Source organism: Ascidiella aspersa, chromosome 3 (genome assembly GCF_963924565.1).
Source record: "Ascidiella aspersa chromosome 3, kaAscAspe10.2, whole genome shotgun sequence".
Lineage (NCBI taxonomy): Eukaryota > Metazoa > Chordata > Ascidiacea > Phlebobranchia > Ascidiidae > Ascidiella > Ascidiella aspersa.
Genome location: NC_139449.1, coordinates 5,973,783 through 5,978,782, shown reverse-complemented (window position 1 = coordinate 5,978,782; position 5,000 = coordinate 5,973,783). Strand labels below are relative to the sequence as shown.

At 35.8% G+C, this 5,000-nt stretch overlaps 10 non-coding genes across 10 annotated transcripts; all 10 read right to left on the bottom strand.

Annotated features, from left to right (window-relative positions):
• Window positions 1-754: 754 nt before the first annotated feature.
• Trnaq-cug (transfer RNA glutamine (anticodon CUG)) lies at window positions 755-826 on the bottom strand. Its single transcript has one exon. It is a non-coding gene; the product is annotated as a tRNA-Gln (tRNA).
• A 139-nt stretch (window positions 827-965) lies between these two features.
• On the bottom strand, window positions 966-1,037 carry Trnaq-uug (transfer RNA glutamine (anticodon UUG)). The gene has a single exon. It is a non-coding gene; the product is annotated as a tRNA-Gln (tRNA).
• A 507-nt stretch (window positions 1,038-1,544) lies between these two features.
• Window positions 1,545-1,616, bottom strand: Trnaq-cug (transfer RNA glutamine (anticodon CUG)). Its single transcript has one exon. It is a non-coding gene; the product is annotated as a tRNA-Gln (tRNA).
• Window positions 1,617-1,953: 337 nt separating this feature from the next.
• Trnah-gug (transfer RNA histidin (anticodon GUG)) lies at window positions 1,954-2,025 on the bottom strand. Its single transcript has one exon. It is a non-coding gene; the product is annotated as a tRNA-His (tRNA).
• A 312-nt stretch (window positions 2,026-2,337) lies between these two features.
• Window positions 2,338-2,409, bottom strand: Trnaq-cug (transfer RNA glutamine (anticodon CUG)). Its single transcript has one exon. It is a non-coding gene; the product is annotated as a tRNA-Gln (tRNA).
• Window positions 2,410-2,548: 139 nt separating this feature from the next.
• Trnaq-uug (transfer RNA glutamine (anticodon UUG)) lies at window positions 2,549-2,620 on the bottom strand. The gene has a single exon. It is a non-coding gene; the product is annotated as a tRNA-Gln (tRNA).
• A 1,089-nt stretch (window positions 2,621-3,709) lies between these two features.
• Window positions 3,710-3,781, bottom strand: Trnaq-cug (transfer RNA glutamine (anticodon CUG)). The gene has a single exon. It is a non-coding gene; the product is annotated as a tRNA-Gln (tRNA).
• A 139-nt stretch (window positions 3,782-3,920) lies between these two features.
• Window positions 3,921-3,992, bottom strand: Trnaq-uug (transfer RNA glutamine (anticodon UUG)). The gene has a single exon. It is a non-coding gene; the product is annotated as a tRNA-Gln (tRNA).
• Window positions 3,993-4,499: 507 nt separating this feature from the next.
• On the bottom strand, window positions 4,500-4,571 carry Trnaq-cug (transfer RNA glutamine (anticodon CUG)). Its single transcript has one exon. It is a non-coding gene; the product is annotated as a tRNA-Gln (tRNA).
• Window positions 4,572-4,909: 338 nt separating this feature from the next.
• Window positions 4,910-4,981, bottom strand: Trnah-gug (transfer RNA histidin (anticodon GUG)). Its single transcript has one exon. It is a non-coding gene; the product is annotated as a tRNA-His (tRNA).
• Between the last annotated feature and the right edge of the window lie 19 nt (window positions 4,982-5,000).

Genomic DNA, 5,000 nt, shown 5'->3' with positions numbered 1-5,000 from the left:
AAAATATCGAAAGAATTTTAATAGATATTTAACGTAAATTAACCAAAGACCAACCAATGGGATTTCAAACTAACAATATTGAGATTGCTCATCATATGTAAATTTTCACTAAATAAATTTCTGAATTTAATTTCTTGTTCACAACAGAAATGTTTTAAAAGTAAAGGATTTAAAGATCAACAGAGATTTGAACTCGGATCGCTGGATTCAGAATCCAAAGTTCTAACCATTACACCATGGAACCGGGTGTTTACTAACTGAATATCTTCTTTCAATAATTACCATTAGGTATTGGAAGGTGAATCGAAGAACATTTGTTTGACAAATAACATAAAAACACATGACTGGTTAAAGCCAAATTAAAATATATTGATGTGACCAGGATTCGAACCTGGGTTGTCACGGCCACAACGTGAAGTACTAACCACTATACGACCAAAGCCTAAGTAGCAGAGGATGGTTTCGATCCATCGACCTCTGGGTTATGGGCCCAGCACGCTTCCGCTGCGCCATTCTGCTGCGATTAAAACATTTTATTCTTACAATTTTGTTCAGAGTTTTGGCATTACCGTTTACCATTGTAAAATATCGAAAGAATTTTAATAGATATTTAACGTAAATTAACCAAAGACCAACCAATGGGATTTCAAACTAAAAATTTTGAGATTGCTTAGCAATTGTGCATTCTCACTAATTAAATTTCTGAAGTTAATTTCTTGTTCACAACAGAAATGTTTTAAAAGTAAAGGATTTAATGTTCCACCGAGATTTGAACTCGGATCGCTGGATTCAGAGTCCAAAGTGCTAACCGTTACACCATGGAACCTTCTGCCAAGACGTTATCTAAAATCGAACAATTTCTTTCAGCACATCATCTATTTTTAGATTGCAAACATGATTTTTTTAAAAGATTGATTTCCAAGTATCAATCTGTCATACAACGCTTGTTGAAATAAAATATTTTCAGGTTCCACCGAGATTTGAACTCGGATCGCTGGATTCAAAGTCCAAAGTGCTAACCATTACACCATGGAACCGCGTGGTTACTCGCTGAATAATATCTTTCAATAATTACCATTAGGCATTTCAAGATGAATCGAACATTTGTTTGACAAATAACATAAAAACACATGACTGGTTAAAGCAAAATGAAAACATATTGCTGTGACCAGGATTCGAACCTGGGTTGTCACGGCCACAACGTGAAGTACTAACCACTATACGATTACAGCGTTAGTAGCAGAGGATGGTTTCGATCCATCGACCTCTGGGTTATGGGCCCAGCACGCTTCCGCTGCGCCACTCTGCTGTGATAAAAACATTTTATTCTTACAATTTTGTTCAGAGTTTTGGCATTACCGTTTACCATAGCCAATTATCGAAAGAATTTTAATAGATATTTAACGTAAATTAACCAAAGACCAACCAATGGGATTTCAAACTAAAAATTTTGAGATTGCTTATCAATTGTGCATTCTCACTAATTAAATTTCTGAAGTTAATTTCTTGTTCACAACAGAAATGTTTTAAAACTAAAGGATTTAAGGTTCCACCGATATTTGAACTCGGATCGCTGGATTCAGAGTCCAAAGTGCTAACCGTTACACCATGGAACCTTCTGCCAAGACGTTATCTAAAATCGAACAACTTCTTTCAGCACATCATCTATTTTTAGATTGCAAACATGATTTTTTTAAAAGATTGATTTCCCAGTATCAATCTGTCATACAATGCTTGTTGAAATAAAATATTTTCAGGTTCCACCGAGATTTGAACTTGGATCGCTGGATTCAAAGTCCAAAGTGCTAACCATTACAACATGGAACCGCGTGGTTACTCGCTGAATAATATCTTTTTTCAATAATTACCATTAGGTATTTAAATTTGAATCGAACATTTGTTTGACAAATAACATAAAAACACGTGACTGGTTAAAGCAAAATGATAAATCATTGCTGTGACCAGGATTCGAACCTGGGTTGTCACGGCCACAACGTGAAGTACTAACCACTATACGATCACAGCCTAAGTAGCAGAGGATGGTTTCGATCCATCGACCTCTAGGTTATGGGCCCAGCACGCTTCCGCTGCGCCACTCTGCTGCGATTAAAACATTTTATTCTTACAATTTTGTTCAGAGTTTTGGCATTACCGTTTACCATTGTAAAATATCGAAAGAATTTTAATAGATATTTAACGTAAATTAACCAAAGACCAACCAATGGGATTTCAAACTAAAAATTTTGAGATTGCTTAGCAATTGTGCATTCTCACTAATTAAATTTCTGAAGTTAATTTCTTGTTCACAACAGAAATGTTTTAAAAGTAAAGGATTTAATGTTCCACCGAGATTTGAACTCGGATCGCTGGATTCAGAGTCCAAAGTGCTAACCGTTACACCATGGAACCTTCTGCCAAGTCGTTATCTAAAATCGAACAATTTCTTTCAGCACATCATCTATTTTTAGATTGCAAACATGATTTTTTTAAAAGATTGATTTCCAAGTATCAATCTGTCATACAACGCTTGTTGAAATAAAATATTTTCAGGTTCCACCGAGATTTGAACTCGGATCGCTGGATTCAAAGTCCAAAGTGCTAACCATTACACCATGGAACCGCGTGGTTACTCGCTGAATAATATCTTTCAATAATTACCATTAGGCATTTCAAGATGAATCGAACATTTGTTTGACAAATAACATAAAAACACATGACTGGTTAAAGCAAAATGAAAACATATTGCTGTGACCAGGATTCGAACCTGGGTTGTCACGGCCACAACGTGAAGTACTAACCACTATACGATTACAGCGTTAGTAGCAGAGGATGGTTTCGATCCATCGACCTCTGGGTTATGGGCCCAGCACGCTTCCGCTGCGCCATTCTGCTACGATTAAAACATTTTATTCTTACAATTTTGTTCAGAGTTTTGGCATTACCGTTTACCATTGTAAAATATCGAAAGAATTTTAATAGATATTTAACGTAAATTAACCAAAGACCAACCAATGGGATTTCAAACTAACAATTTTGAGATTGCTAATCATATGTAAATTTTCACTAAATAAATTTCTGAATTTAATTTCTTGTTCACAACAGAAATGTTTTAAAAGTAAAGGATTTAAAGATCCACAGAGATTTGAACTCGGATCGCTGGATTCAGAATCCAAAGTTCTAACCATTACACCATGGAACCGGGTGTTTACTAACTGAATATCTTCTTTCAATAATTACCATTAGGTATTGGAAGGTGAATCGAAGAACATTTGTTTGACAAATAACATAAAAACACATGACTGGTTAAAGCCAAATTAAAATATATTGATGTGACCAGGATTCGAACCTGGGTTGTCACGGCCACAACGTGAAGTACTAACCACTATACGACCAAAGCCTAAGTAGCAGAGGATGGTTTCGATCCATCGACCTCTGGGTTATGGGCCCAGCACGCTTCCGCTGCGCCATTCTGCTGCGATTAAAACATTTTATTCTTACAATTTTGTTCAGAGTTTTGGCATTACCGTTTACCATTGTAAAATATCGAAAGAATTTTAATAGATATTTAACGTAAATTAACCAAAGACCAACCAATGGGATTTCAAACTAAAAATTTTGAGATTGCTTAGCAATTGTGCATTCTCACTAATTAAATTTCTGAAGTTAATTTCTTGTTCACAACAGAAATGTTTTAAAAGTAAAGGATTTAATGTTCCACCGAGATTTGAACTCGGATCGCTGGATTCAGAGTCCAAAGTGCTAACCGTTACACCATGGAACCTTCTGCCAAGTCGTTATCTAAAATCGAACAATTTCTTTCAGCACATCATCTATTTTTAGATTGCAAACATGATTTTTTTAAAAGATTGATTTCCAAGTATCAATCTGTCATACAACGCTTGTTGAAATAAAATATTTTCAGGTTCCACCGAGATTTGAACTCGGATCGCTGGATTCAAAGTCCAAAGTGCTAACCATTACACCATGGAACCGCGTGGTTACTCGCTGAATAATATCTTTCAATAATTACCATTAGGCATTTCAAGATGAATCGAACATTTGTTTGACAAATAACATAAAAACACATGACTGGTTAAAGCAAAATGAAAACATATTGCTGTGACCAGGATTCGAACCTGGGTTGTCACGGCCACAACGTGAAGTACTAACCACTATACGATTACAGCGTTAGTAGCAGAGGATGGTTTCGATCCATCGACCTCTGGGTTATGGGCCCAGCACGCTTCCGCTGCGCCATTCTGCTACGATTAAAACATTTTATTCTTACAATTTTGTTCAGAGTTTTGGCATTACCGTTTACCATTGTAAAATATCGAAAGAATTTTAATAGATATTTAACGTAAATTAACCAAAGACCAACCAATGGGATTTCAAACTAACAATTTAGAGATTGCTAATCATGTGTAAATTTTCACTAAATAAATTTCTGAATTTAATTTCTTGTTCACAACAGAAAGGTTTTAAAAGTAAAGGATTTAAAGTTCCACCGAGATTTGAACTCGGATCGCTGGATTCAGAGTCCAAAGTGCTAACCGTTACACCATGGAACCTCCTGCCAACACGTTATCCCAAATCTAACAACTTCTTTCAGCACACCATCTATTTTTAGATTGCAAACATGATTTTTTTCAAAAGATTATTTTCCAAGTATCAATCTGTCATACAACGCTTATTGAAATAAAACATTTTCAGGTAACATCGAGATTTGAACTCGGATCGCTGGATTCAAAGTCCAAAGTGCTAACCATTACACCATGGAACCGCGCGGTTACTAACTGAATATCTTCTTTCAATAATTACCATTAGGTATTGGAAGGTGAATCGAAGAACATTTGTTTGACAAATAACATAAAAACACATGACTGGTTAAAGCCAAATTAAAACATATTGCTGTGACCAGGATTCGAACCTGGGTTGTCACGGCCACAACGTGAAGTACTAACCACTATACGATCACAGCCTAAGTAGCAGAGGATGGT